Source organism: Schistocerca nitens, chromosome 9, assembly GCF_023898315.1.
Source record: "Schistocerca nitens isolate TAMUIC-IGC-003100 chromosome 9, iqSchNite1.1, whole genome shotgun sequence".
NCBI lineage: Eukaryota > Metazoa > Arthropoda > Insecta > Orthoptera > Acrididae > Schistocerca > Schistocerca nitens.
In genome coordinates, this window is record NC_064622.1 from 125,037,714 (window position 1) to 125,053,453 (window position 15,740).

Here is a 15,740-nt window from a genome sequence, read left to right on the forward strand (position 1 = left end):
CCTCTCTCAGAATGCAAATGAAAGCTTCAGCAATTGTATATTGGAGAAAATACCCAAAACTGTATTTGTTGGGCTGACAGTCCTGAAGATTGGTGTAATGGATGCAATAATAATATTCAATGATGGTGGAATTTCAAGGATCAATGTTATGAAGAAATTTAACATCCAGACGGGAAGGAATATGACTTCAGCTCTAACTGCTATTGGCAACGGCCTTGCCGCAGTGGATACTACGGTTCCCGTGAGATCACCGAAGTTAAGCGCTGTCGGGCGTGGCCGGCACTTGGATGGGTCACCATCCAGGCCGCCATGTGCTGTTGCCATTTTTCGGGGTGCACTCAGCCTCGTGATGCCAATTGAGGAGCTACTCGACCGAATAGTAGCGGCTCCGGTCAAAGAAAACCATCGTAATGACCGGGAGAGCGGTGTGCTGACCACACGCCCCTCCTATCCGCATCCTCATCTGAGGATAACACGGCGGTCGGATGGTCCCGATGGGCCACTTTGGCCTGAAGACGGAGTGATTTTCTAACTGCTATTGGCAAGCGGCGGATAACCGAAGCAGAGGCAGCTGCAGAAGCTGCTCTCAAAGAGTCAAGGATAAAGAAAAGAATGAAGAGAGAGTCTATGGAGTATAAGGAAAATGAAGGACAACTGGAGTATGCAGCCGGAATGTTCTAAACAATCATAGAGGTAAGTTATTAAATCTGTATATCTTCTTTCGCGATTTACCGAAAACTTAAATTTTCGTCATGCAGATACACTTTTCTCCTAAATGACTGAAATTAAACTCACAAAAATTTTTTACAGATATTTAGAATGACCACCTCTACCTTCCTTGCCTACTATTTCCTGAAAAATTTATAACATGGCGATGATGTCGGTGATATTTTAGCTATATTTTTAAATATTTTTGTTGTAGTAAAATAAATTACTTGTCTTTTTCACAGATCAGCATCAGGGAAGGAAACTGGAGGCATAAAACACTTATGTGAATGTTGTCTGTACTCTGACTCTTTTTCCAAGCTGTGCATTCAATTATTCCAAAGAAAATGGTACCGTTTTTTATCCTATTATAAATATTGTCAGTACCAAAATATAATAAATATCTCAGTGATGTTTTGGGAAATGCTTTGACTAATGATCCTAATTGTGCATAAGAATTTTGAGCTATCTCTCATTTATAGATTAGTTGCACTATGAGGGTGAAGATAATGCTAAAAATGCAACCAGATCGGGGGCGTGTCCCCTTAATTCCACTAAGTACCCCGTCTGAACCTGTCGTATGTAGACGTATCAGGGGTCCCATATCAATCCAGTTGCACACGCTCCAAATCATTACACAGTCTCCACCAGGTTGAACACTCCTCTGCTCACATGCAGGATCCATGGATTAATGAGGTTGTCTCCACACCCGTACACGTCCATCCGCTCAATACAATTTGAAACGAGACTCGCCCGACTAGGCCACATGCTTCCAGTCATCTACAGACCAATATCGGTGTTGACGGGTCCAGGCAAGACGAGAAGCTTTGTATCGTGGAGTCATCATGGGTATACGAGTAGGCCTTCGGCTCCGAAAGCCCATATTGATGATGTTTCGTTGAATGGGTTGCACGCTGACACTTCTTGTTGGCCCTGCATTGAAATCTGCAGCAATTTGCGGAAGGGTTGCGCTTCTGTCACGCTGAACAATTTTCTTCAGTCGTCGTTGCTCCCGTTCTCGCTGGATCTTTTTCCGGCCGCAGCGGTGTCGGGGATCTGATGTTTTACCGGATTCCTGATATTCACGGTAAACTCGTGAAATGATCGTACGGGAAAATCCCCATTTCATCGCTACCTCGGAGATACTATGTCTCATCGCTCGTGCGCCGACTATAGCATCACATTCAAACTCACTTAAATCTTGATAACCTGCCATTGTAGCAGCAGCAAGTGATTTAACAACTGCAGGAGACACTTGTTGCCTTACATAGGCACTGCCGACCGCAGCGCCGTATTCTGCCTGTTTACATGTGTTGTTCAAAAAAAATGGTTCAAATGGCTCTGAGCAGTATGGGACTTAACATCTTAGGTCATCAGTCCCCTAGAACTTAGAACTACTTAAACCTAACTAACCTAAGGACATCACACAACACCCAGCCATCACGAGGCAGAGAAAATCCCTGACCCCGCCGGGAATCGAACCCGGGAACCCGGGCGTGGGAAGCGAGAACGCTACCGCACGACCACGAGATGCGGGCACATGTGTTGTACTTGAATACGCATGACTATACCAGTTTCTTTGGCGTTTCAGTGTGTAACCATTGTTAGTAGTTATGGTTTTTGTTGAATTACAACGACGTCTGTCGTTATATATTTCTATAATTTCATACAATTTCAAACGGTGATTTCTATTCTTGTCAGATAAAGCTGAAAATGCCTCTATACCGACGTGAAGCCGATAACTGTGAATAAAGAAGCTTCATACAGTTATGCGGCTTTCGGAAATACCTCACCATTGCTGACGTTTTCAATAGTTATAATCTTTATGATAATTTATATGAATGTGTGTTTTTATTGTTTTTGGTAATGTCTCTGAGCTGTGGTTGTCTTCCTCAGAAAATTGTTACACATATTTTTTATTTTATAATTCTAGGCTACACTAAACTAGACAACACTCACTACACAGTACTTCAATACACCATCCTACTACATATCTGAATCAAAACTCAGTTTCCTCATTTCGTCTGTATTATTAACGCCTGTAGCGCCGATAGAGAACTTAAGTTCCACAGAGGCTGAGCGACAATGCCATCCAAAGGCTACAGCCAGAGATGCAGTTGTCAGGGCCTTCTTCCACTACCTCCCCGACGCTCACTTAGTCGCTGCTTCCGGAAGGCCGTTGTAGCTGCGTGCTCTACCAAAGTGCTTCTTCTCGACATGTAAAGACTCTTCTTGGTTGTCTCTCGCCATATAGGCTTGCCGTTAGCAAGCTGATATTGGAGCTGTCAGCAAGTTCAGCTTCTGCCACAACATCTGATAACTTACGACACTATCGACTGGTGTATTACCTTCAGAAAATATTTAGAGACTGTGAATGCGAATATGAAGAGAGTTTCAGGAACTCATATAGGTTCAAAAGCACCTTACTGGCTGTTCACAGCTCAATCAGGAATGAAAAATGGTAATGAAAGAGAGAGAATGTTACGAGCAAGGGTATGGTTCTCTGGGGTAAACACATAAAATGGGAGACAGTGTTATTAGTTTATTCATCTCAAATATATCAAGGTTAACGCAGTTAAGATGTAATCCTATTCAAGCTTTTACAGTACTCGTTATTAACAAGTAAATTTTTTGCTTCTGGAACACATAATTTGTAAGTTTGAAAGCAGACTGTTATAATTATCTTTCACGTTATACTGCCTGACAAAACAAATGAAGCACGCAGAAATGTGGAAGCAAACGAAATTAAACTTGGTGATTTGAGAGTGCAAGTGATGTTATTGTTCGTTGATGATGCTGTGGTGTACGGGAAGGTGTCGTCGTTGAGTGACTGTAGGATGATACAAGATGACTTGGACAGGATTTGTGATTGGTGTAAAGAATGGCAGATAACTCTAAATATAGATAAATGTAAATTAATGCATATGAATAGGAAAAAAGAATCCCATAATGTTTGAATACTCCATTAATAGTGTAGCGCTTGACACAGTCACGTCGATTAAATATTTGGGCATTACACTGCAGAGCGATGAAGTGGGACAAGCATGTAATGGCATTTGTGGGGAAGGCGGATAGTCGTCTTCGGTTCATTGTTAGAATTTTGGGGAGACGTGGTTTATCTCTAAAGGAGACCGCTTATAAAACACTAATGCGACATATTCTTGAATACTGCTCGAGCGTTTGCGATCCCTATCAGGTCGGATTGAGGGAGGAAATAGAAGAAATTCAGAGGCGAGCTGCTAGATTTGTTAGTGGTAGGTTTGATCATCACGCTTCAGGAACTCCGGTGGGAGTCTCTAGACGAAAGGAGGCGTTCTTTTCGTGAATCGCTACTGAGGAAATTTAGAGAACCAGCATTAGAGGCTGACTACAGTACCATTGTACTGTCGCCAACTTATATTTCGCGGAAAGACCACAAAGATAAGATAAGAGAGGTTAGGGCTCGTACAGAGGCATATAGGCAGTCATTTTCCCTCGTTCTGTTTGGGAGTGGAACAGGGAGAGAAGAAGCTAGTTGTGGTACGAGGTACCCTCCACCACGCACCGTATGGTGGATTGCGGAGTATGTGTATAGATGTAGATGTAGGTGCAAATGAAATGGCATGTCCACTACAACATTTTCTCCTACATTATTTGGAAGAGAGGTTATTTCAGTGATTCCAAAATCTGTAATGTGCTGTAGCAATACTGGATTTATTCTGGAGGAGGTCAAGCGGATACTACAACACACACAAAGTAATAGATCATTTTATTAAAATTTGAACAATCTAAAATACTTGGAAACAATTCATGTCCATAAAAATGCCATTAGGTGTCTATTACTGTCGCTGAATACTACAACTGTTATCACTTGATGCAACACAGAACTTGATACAACACAGAATCTCGATGTACAATTAAGACGGTCGTAGGCGACCATTACAGAGTGGGCTTAGCGGAACTGCCCTTCTGGCAGCGACGGGTTATGGAAACTCTTCAGGGCATGTCTCTGCTGACGTCTCTCATTTATTTGTGGATTTGTCAGCGTCTGCGTCTGTAGCTTGTGATACCATTGTGAGTTAGCAACTGTGGCGTGGGACCCCACTCTTCGGACGACACCACAAATTCAAAAAAATGGTTCAAATGGCTCTGAGCACTATGGGACTTAACATCTAAGGTCACCAGTCGCCTAGAACTTAGAACTACTTTAACCTAACTAACCTAAGGACATCAAACACATCCATGCCCGAGGCAGGATTCGAACCTGCGTCCGTAGCGGTCGCGCGGTTCCAGACTGTAGCGCCTAGAACCGCTCGGCCACCACGGCCGGCACCACAAATTCTATTCAGATGAAAAAAAAACCTGTATCCTAGATGCATGCACTGATTCGGTTGTGAAGCACGTCAGAAAGGTATTGTATCATCTTCTGAGACAAACTGATAACTGTTGTAAATGCTTCTTCACTTCCTGGTACTGGCACTGGGACAGATATGACATCTGAGCTGGTCCCACAGATATTGGGGACAGATCAGGCAATTTTGTTGGCCACAGAGGCACCTCAACATCAGATTGACAGTTCACGAGCCTTATGCCACATGAGTCGAGCATTATCCTGTTGAAAAATGGCTCCACGATACTTTCGCATTAGAGGTAACACACGAGGACACAGGATGTCCGTGACATACTGTTGTGTCATCAGAGTTCACTCTATCACTACCAGCCATGACATGAAGTCATACCCGATGGCTCCCCACACCATGTGGCCATGAGTAACACCGCTGTGGCTCTTCAAAACATTACAAAAAATGGTTCAAATGGCTCTGAGCACTATGGGACTTAACTTCTAAGGTCATCAGTCCCCTAGAACGTAGAACTACTTAAACCTAACTAACCTAAGGACATCACACACATCCATGCCCGAGGCAGGATTCGAACCTGCGACCGTAGCGGTCGCGCGGTTCCAGACTGTAGCGCCTTTAACAGCTTGGCCACCACGGCCGGCTCAAAACATTCACACACGCAAACAATGATCATCAGGGAGAGTGCCAAACCACCACTCACCGCTGAACACGGGGCGACGTTATTCATCAGCAGATCTTGCTTCCCGGTTATGGTATCTCTCCAAACTCACCCATTTGTATTGTGCTGTTAACGGAAGCTATGGATGGAATGGTGACACTCTAGTTCAGCTGCTGCTAGTCTCCAATGATGACACAGAATGTTGCAGGGAGTCCATTACATGTTCACGGATGGCAGGCGCAGATGTTAAGAAATTTCGATGCTCTCGGTGTATTATACGGCAGTCCTCCCATGTGGTCGTCAGATATGGTAGACTGGAATACTGACGATGAGTATGTCTGGTCTCACTTTCCCATGCAGTCCAATGTCGGGCCACTGTCACCATTGCACATCCCCCCCTGTCCCCCACTCGACCCCCCCCCCCCCCCACACACACATACTTAAACCTGTGTATTGCATGACACCTATAAGATTCTACAAATATTATGCGAAAGAACTAACTCTCCTTCTAGCAGCAATTTATCGTAAATCTCTTGAGAAACGAAAGGTACCTAACGACTGGAAAAAAGCGTAGGTCATTCCCGTTTTTAAGAAAGGTCGTAAGGCAGATCCACACAATTATAGAGCTATATCGTTGACGTCAATCTGTTGTAGAATTATGGAACATGTATTATGCTAAAAAACTATGACGTTTTTGGAAAATGGACATCTCATCTATCAAAATCAACATCGATTTCGCAAACAGAGACCCTACGAAACTCAGATCGCTCTGTTCCTCCATGAGATTCACAGTGCAGTGGACAACGGCGTTCAGATTGATGCCGTGTTCCTTGACTTCATTGAGGCATTTGACACCGTCCCGCATTGCCGTTTAGTGAAAAAAATACGAGGTCACGGAGTATCGGAGCAGACGTGCGATTGGACTCAAGACTTTCTTGCAGATAGAACTCGACACATTGCTCTTAACGGAACAAAATCGACAGATGTAAAGGTAATATCCGGAGTATCACAGGAAGTGTGATAGGACCGTTGCTGTTTACAATATATATAAACGATCTAGTAGAAAGCGTTGGATGCCCTTTAAAACTATTCGCAGATGTTGCAGTTGTCTATACCAAAGTATCAACGCCAGAAGGTAGTAAGAATTGGCAGAAAGACCTGAATGGTGCAGGCTCTGGCAGTTGTCCCTGAACGTAAATAAATGTAACACATTGCGCATACATAGGAAAAGAAATCCATTACTGTTCAGCCACAGTACTGTTGACGAACAGCTGGAGACAGCGTCTGCCGTAAAATATCTGGGCGTAACTATGCAGAGCGACCTTAAATGGAATGATCACAAAAGCAGATAGTGGGAAAAGCACATACCAGACTAATTCATCAGAAGAATCTTAAGGAAATGTGACTCATCCACGAAAGAAGTGGCTTATAAGGCGCTTGTTCGCCAGATTCTTGAGTATTGTTCATCTGTCTGGGATCCCTATCAGGTGGGACTGATAGAGGAGATAGAGAAGATCAAACGAAGAGCGGCCCGTTTCGTCATGGGATCGTTTAGCTGGTGAGAGAGCGTTACGGAGATGCTAAACAAACTCCACTCGCAGACGTTATAAGAGAGGTGTTGTGCATCACGGAGAGATTTACTATTGAAATTTCCGGCAACACTTTTCAGGAGGAGTCGGGACAACATTTTACTTCCCCCCACATACCTCTCGCGTATTGACCACGAGGAGAAAATTCGATAAACTAGAGCCAACAGGCTTACCGACAATTATTCTTCCCACGCACTATTCGCGAATGGAACAGGGTTGGAGGGATCAGATAGTGGTACCGAAAGTACCCTCCGCCACACACCATTAGGTGGCTTGCTGAGTATGATGTAGATATAGATTCCACGAGCTAGCAAATAGAGACCTACAATGAGGCTCCACTGTAACTCTAACAGGTGCTAATAACAACCTCTTCTCACACAAGTATGCAGCTTCCCCGTGTGCTTCACTGTGACCATTTCTGACGTTGTTCAAGTCCCTTATGTACCCTAAAAGGCCAAGTAACAAGAGTACTGATCAATAACAGTAATTCATTCTAGTGACCGTTCTACTTGTAAGAGGGAATAGCAACTCTAATCATTTGCTACCTGCAGATGGTGTGTACGCGTACAAAGTTAGTGGCATCCAACCATGGTTTCTTGGTGGTTCCGATTTTTTGTCTGGCAGTGTATGTATCGATGCAAAAGTTGCGAATAGCACGCCTGACTCAGACAGTCTATGGTGTAAATTTTCGTGTGGTACAGGAGTTTTATATTTCATTGATGAAAAAGCATGTCTTCGATATGTGCTTTGAGCGAAGAGCCCTGCCAGCCAGTTATCTTGTTTGGCGCAGAGTTAGTTATTGTGGCCACCGGACAGTCTACTCTAACACTATTGCTCGATTGCTCTGCGCTGGAGACGGTTTAAGTAGTACTGAATGCTAACGATTTGTCAAAAAAAAAATGGTTCAAATGGCTCTGAGCACTATGGGACTTAACTTCTGAAGTCATCAGTCCCTTAGAACTACTGAAACCTAACTAACGTAAGGCCATCACACACATCCATGCCCGAGGCAGGATTCGAACCTGCGACCGTAGCGGTCGCGCGGTTCCAGACTGTAGCGCCTAGAACCGATCGGCCACCACGGCCGGCAACGATCAGTTAAGTTCAAGCATTTTGTCTCGTATAGTACTGAGATGGGCGTTCCTAAGCTGCAGACTTCAGGATTGTTGACGAAATCTTCACTGGTTTGCGTTGCATTGGCGCAATTCAGTATTATACGATTTTCAGGTGCATTCACTGGACATGATTTTGTAATTTGTTTGTCCGTGTGAACAAGGTCATGACTTTTATCGGATCATTGATTTGTTTGAATATGTGAAGATCTGTACCTAATTTTTATTGAATAATCTGATAATCTCTCACATTTTTCAGTGGTATGATATTTTCTGCTCATACTCCCATGTACTCATTTATCCTCTATTTATGCTAGTGAAAGTACGACGTATTAAAATGAACTACATCCAGCTGCATTAATATTCCGATAAATTTCCTTCACCAGTCACAGTATATTCCTATTTCACGTACAATTTTTCAGCCAGGCAAGGTAAGTATGTGTTGGAGAGTACTTAAAAAAAGGTTAAAATTGCTCTAAGCACTATTGGGCTTAACATATGAGGTCCTCAGTGCCCTAGACTTAGAACTACTTAAACCCAACTAAGGACATCACACACATCCATGCCCGATACAGGATTCGAAGCTGCGACCGTAGCAGCAGCGCGGTTCAGCACTGAAGCGCCTATAACCGCTCGGCCACAGCGGTTGGCGAGAGTACTTCAAAACACGTGTTGCAGAAACGAATGCTTCGAGATTTTGTACTTCAGTGGACACTTTCTTCTCTTTAGGTATCAGGACATAAAGTGTGCCTTCCATCTGCACATCACGCGTTTCTCCTACTTGCAGAGAAGCATTTGCACTCATACGTTTCAGGACAGGTGAAGATTTTCGTTGCAGTTTTTATTCCTTAAAGTAATGTTAAAAATCCCCTATATACGTTACGTTGCGCCATGGAAGTTTGTTTACTACCTCGTTCTTCATTAATTGCAGTCAGGTCGTGTTGTTCGTCGTTTATGGATGAAATTCCGTATAAGAAGGCATACTTTCAGGGCGTTAATACTGGAGTACTAGCTTTCTGTGCACTTACTGGTAAAACCAAGTAAAGGAGAGTGCCGCTCTCAAATTGTAATCAAACCTTTTAAATAAATAATTTGCATAATTTTACATAACGTTTACTGCTGTTACATGAGCCAAAAATTGAATTCACGTACATTTGTTCTTTGGCCAAAGGCGCGCACGTATGTTTCTTACCCACCCAGCCTCTTTCATGTTTTAGTCTAGCCCAACCTACATCGTTGCGTTCACCTCTTTGCTTGGGATGTCTTCCTGCCATTAAACGAGCTCTTTTTTTTTTAATTGTATTTCAATTCCCCATCGGGGCGGGCTGGCAGCAGCATATGCGCTGCTCTTCAGCCGAAAGACATAGAACAAAACAATAGAAGATATTTAAAAACAGCAAAGGAGAGAATAAGGTGAACATAGATATAAAAAAGGGGGGAACATCATGGAAGGCAATAGACAAAAAACGGGGTGACTGTAAAATGGAGATAAAAAACTGTTTAAAAGTAGCACACACAAAAAGCCACACACTGCGACGATTAAAAGAACACAAGGCACAGTATGACCGGAGCATAAAGGTATCGACGGATGGCGTAGCACATAACGTAACACTGACGGCGAACCTCAAGGCAGTACACAATTAAAAACACACCACTTGACGCACAGGAGAAACAGCACTAAGCACAACACTGATGTGGCACACTGATGATGATCAATACAGAGGATCTGCCAGGCACGAGGAGATGAGGGAGACCTGAAGAAGGGAGGGAGGGGAAGAGATGGGGGAGATGAGCGGGGGGCGCGCTGAAGAGGGCCAGGTAGGGAGGGATGTGGGAAGGAAAGGAGCAAGTATGGGGTGCAGGGTCTCAGGGGTGGGGGGGATGGAGGAAAATCCGCTCTGGGAGAAGGAGGGAAGAGGAAAAAGGGGGCCCTGGGGAGGGGGGGGGGACAAGGCCAGGTTACAGTTGAAAGGAAGGGTAGATGTCACGGCGAAGTTCGTCATCCGGGAGGGGGAGGCTTAAACCAGCACTCTGAACAAGTAGTTATTGTGAGTGAAGTAGTGAGAGAGATTGAGGGTATACCAGGGAGAAGCACCGGTTAACTATGTTTGTACACGCACTGGCTAAAATAACACACATCTACTCTTATGAAGAATATGGTGTGTGTTTACGCCTTCTCACACGTCGAATTCCTGATTGTATAGTGTTTCTGGACGTGTACTTCAACAACCTATGCAGAAACAGCAACACATAGTTGAAATGGTGTGCCGCAGTTGTGCTAGCAGCACACGGCGACTTCCTGCACCTATCACTGTCCCACGAACACGTCTATTGTAAAGATTACGTGCGGAAAACTTGTATTGGAATTTATGTTGCGATATGAGAAAGGGCGATCTGTTTTACTTGATACAAACATTCTGTAGCCAAGCTCGCATAAGTAGTTATTTATTTTCGACAATCGTTTTCAGCAGACTTTGCTGTTATCTTCCGGTCTTCAAAACGTTTTTGTTACAAAACGTGTTCATTGTGAATTGGCACTTCGTGCCAGGTTCTCATATTAGCGGATAAACTATAGCACATTATGGAAAAGTTTGTTACAAATAAAACGTTTACAATCATAAAGCACCTTGTGCACATGGCCATGTCCATATATGTAGCACTCAGAGATGATTGTTAAATCTAAAAAAACACAATTTGCAGTAAAATGTATAATTGCACATCTTGTACTCGTTTCACATAGATCGTGTCCGCAATCTTCTCATTTGAGACAATGCAATACGACTTGAATTTTGTCGCTGTTTAAATGGCAATTGTCACTTGCATCCAGTAATATCATTCACTGATGAAGCCACGTTTGCACGGAATAGAATCAACAGCACACATAGTAATCATCGATGGTGGCAGAAGCTTCACAGTGGAAACGAATTTCCAAGTTTGGTACGACAGGACTGGTAACATGTTGAGAGGTCCAGTCATTTTAGAGGAGCGAATGAAAGGACAGTATTACTTGCACTTTTTGAAAAATTCGTTTGTTGAACACCACGAAGAGATTTCGTCGTACGCGGACTGTAATTTACTTTCAGCATGATGGGGCCCCTCCGCACTTTACCAGACGTGTGAGGGAACATCTCAACCGCACTTGCCCTAATCGCTCGAATGGGCGTGATAGTACAATTAACTGGCCACCAAGAGGGACAGAACCCCATTAGATTATTTTTATGAGGCTGGATGAAGTCTGAGGTGTAGAATCGAAAGGTTGTAATCTCCCCTCTCCTTCCTAATTCTCGCTATTGCCCACAATAAACAACGTATTTTATGAAAAATTTGAGAGGAGAGAAGATTACAATAAAACTTTCTAGTTTCTTTAGCTTTTCGCGTACAGCTGGCTCCACTTCTTCTTGTCTAGGGTTCTGATTCTTGAAGCTGAAATTCTCACTTTGTAGGTCATGGTTGAATTGATCTAAATAAATTTGAAGATTGTGGTGGCAGAACTTATGTTGTTACCTTAATATATTTTTCACATTTTAGTATATCGTACAGTCTTTTGAATTTTCACATTAACAATGTCAAAATTGCATTGTTCGCTCAAAACACAAAAATATGTCCGATCACATCAGAGGCATGCTTACTGCTATCTCAGTCAGCGGAAATGACAATATTCCAAAGGGCTTACAAGTTTTCTTGACAAATGAATTTCTATTATTTTTTATTAGTATTTCATAAATGATTCTAGAAATACTTGTTTTGTAAATAAAACCGCCTTTTCCCGCTGCCACTTAATTCATTTTTCCAGGACGCTTTTCGCCTTTTTCTTGTTCTGAGGCATCATCAGTGGCATGGTTTGCTGTGATCTGCGTTTCCCCTCATCTGTCTGGAGGTCGCACTACCTTCTTATTACCGATATCTAAGAACAGATTTGAGTTCAGACCTTTTTAACACTGTTCACTGTGTTTCTCCTCATTTTCTGTGGTGTACTATTGTTCTTTTGTCGCTCTATATAACTATTCCTTCTGACACTGTGCTTTTAACAACGTAAATATTGCAAATTCGTGACGCGTTTCCTCCTATTCGTAACGCAAACTAACTGGGAATCCAGAAATAAACGTAGTAAATAGTACTAGATTGCGTAATTAATAATAGAAATTTTAAGTGTGTCAAATAATTCGTAATTTCAAATGTTTCTAAAAAAAAATTTAACCGTACGTTCAGAACTAGTACTTATCTATCGTAACATCGAGAATAAAGTAATTCCTTTTCATAAATTTTGGCTTGAAATATAACATATTGTGTATAAAATTATATGAAAGTTTTCAGAAAAGTAGCTGAGTTAATACTGACCTGTCCAAAATTTGAAAAATACTACTGGTATCGACAACATCTATTGAGGAAAAGTAATGCTGGAGGAAGATGTCCCGTTATAAGATGAACACGGTAACACACTTTATGAACTATTTGGTTGCATCATGGACGCTGCTGCGCTCATCTGGGAAGGTGCAGAGGCATTCAGACAAAGAACACAATATGTTCTCTTAAGAGTGCACAAATGCATTGAAGTTGACTATGGGATATTCAAACACTTACTGTGGTATATACAATAGCTGTAATGTGACTTGTACCATAATACTCAGAGGTGAATGTAGTAAAAATACGTATTTTCCAATTGATAGGGGAACGTGTGACAGAACAGTATAGTGAAGTACATCAGCTTGTGCTCTTTTCGAAACCGGAGAGCGTTGCAGTCTGTTGTAGTGTCATGCAGCTGTGTCTCTGTTAGAAAGGGAAGGTGCGACAGCCGTTTTGACTTGACTTTGAGTGCGACTTGTATGTGAACGGTTGTCCCTCACGTTTCTGGTAGTGTTTTTATAGCTTCTGGAAAATTTTAATGCAAGATAAGCTGTTAATTGTTGATTTACGCTCTTAAATGACATGTAATCTTAAAATTCATGCCATTCGCTTGCAGGCTTTAAAAAAATTAGATGACCCTCAACTACGTACCCTCTCACTCAGAGTTGAAATATTAAAGGTTTTGGCTGGTTTCGTTCTCTGGGTCTGGGATACGTAGTTGCCGCATTACAATCCGAATACTGCTGAGTACAGTACACAATATGAATATACGTATGTATTGAATGGTTGAGGGTTCCTATCACTCGGCAATTGCAATTTTGAATGCAACATAGAAAGTTACAACTGAAAAAATGCAATTAAATAAAATCTACAGGTACTATTTTTAACTACTTCAAATGCTGAGTACGATAGCAGAAGTGCCTTTAAGAATACCCTTTATTACTGCAAAACACTTATTGGTGTCGATGGAACAGCAATTAAATAAAATATAAGTTGAATAGCAGTGAAACAACAGAATAGATTCCTACATCACGTAATTAGTTATGAACAACACTATAGCTCGCGAGATATTCACATCTAAACGCATACTACGTCCTTACTGCAGAAGCCATGGAAATCTCACAAGTGCACACGTCGACACTACGAAATGTTCCTATCTCCTGCGACCACACACAAACTGCTCCATTCTCTCAGTCCTTCCTGTGACCGTACGTCGCTGCTTCCCGTCCAGCACTCCTTGTCCTTTCTGCCACCCGATGCTCCTCCCCCCTCTTCCATCCAGTCTCCCCATTAACGAGCGCTGTGATTGGCTAGAGCACTCGCGCCATTTCTCCAAGCCAACACACACTCACAAACATATTGAAACACGTACGAAATACCAGATTTACATGTAAATAACTTGATATTAAATAAATATCCCTACAGCTGGACCATAAACACCCACTAACACACATTATTAAATATATAAACAAATTAAATAAACATATATCAAAGGAATAGAACAAAAATAGGCCAGTAGCCTAACGTCACTGTGCTTTCTAAAGCACAGTAAATATCTGACCAATTTCTTCATCCATAGTATATATCGGATATAAACAAAGACATAGATGAATAAATATATTTATAAGCATGCTGCTACCGTTTTTTCGTGTAACTGTGGAGTACTTATGGCCTGACGCGATTAATAATAATCGGCCTTTTTGACCTCCAATAACTCATATACTACTCAAGCTACACGCCTGTAATTCATACCAATTTAGGTTTACACTAATAGCTTTCTAAAGATATGTCGATCGACATAATCGGTTGAACCGTTTAGATTTTGGAAATTCGTTGCTCGGTGTTATTTGTATAATTTACAGTCAGATACTAAACTTTAAACTAATAAAGATATTGAAAATCTGATTACACCATCAGAATCATCGTGCAAATAATGGTAATGTACATGTTTCTTTTCAAGATAACCTGATTCCTCTGGCTGTTATTAATTTCTACATGAGCTGTGAAATGTCTGGTATTATGGTTTCACAAAGTCCGCCATCTTTGACACTCCCAGCATACACATCTCCTTCATCGACACAAAGCACAATCCTCAACACCACGTCAACATGGAATTCCCAGCCACGCGGTCGGCCTGGACCATGCCCTGGGGCTACCCCACTTGCTCCGGCTAACGTTCGGCACCACACGGTAGCTGATGAGCCCCGGCTTGCCAAGCGGCCCGTGTGGCCACGCCAACCCCGAACTCGGAATATTTTCAGGGTGCCACAACTCGCCCGTTACCTCACACGCTATACGTTAGTTATATAATACGTTTAAATGTGTCAAATATTGCTACACATAAAAGTTGTTAAATTGAAATGTGCTCCTGGGACGAAATGGGACAAGTCCAAATGTAGTATTGCTCCATTCTACACAGTCATTTTTTGGTGGAAGTAGATTTCAGACTATATATTCCTTTTTTCATCTAGCTTTTCCAGGTGGTGTGAACTTATATTAGGAAGACTGACCGACAGCAATATCAGCCGTTTCATCTCCTGAAATTGGAGTTTTAAAAGCATGTAAGGACTTTAACGTACTCTAATCAACATTGGAAGTATAATACCAACTACAAAGCTGACAAATCAGATGGAAAATTTAAAAATGTGTTCAATATATAACAAGAAGAGGAGCTGGTAGCTTACCTGTTAAGAATAAAGAGCAGACCCTTTGCTACAATGATGAAACACTTCACTTTCAGATCATCAGCCCATCAGCTAACAGAAAGGATTAGCTTACCAGGCAGATTTTACAAAGAAACTAGTCTAGTTGGACAGGATTCATTACTGGGCGTCCTATGTGGTCTATTCGCAAGCCCAAAAATTCATCTGGTGCACGAACAATGGGAATCAACAAGTGACAGTGACAGTAACAGTAACAGTAACTTGGTACTAACCATTAAAAATATTTGTCAAAAAGGCATTACAATATTTTCTTACTGTTAACGATTTTT

The 15,740-nt window shown here is 42.1% G+C and overlaps 1 pseudogene; it reads left to right on the plus strand.

The window, feature by feature from the left end:
* The first annotated feature begins 205 nt into the window (after positions 1-205).
* Positions 206-323, plus strand: LOC126204838 (5S ribosomal RNA; annotated as a pseudogene).
* The last annotated feature ends 15,417 nt before the right edge of the window (positions 324-15,740 follow it).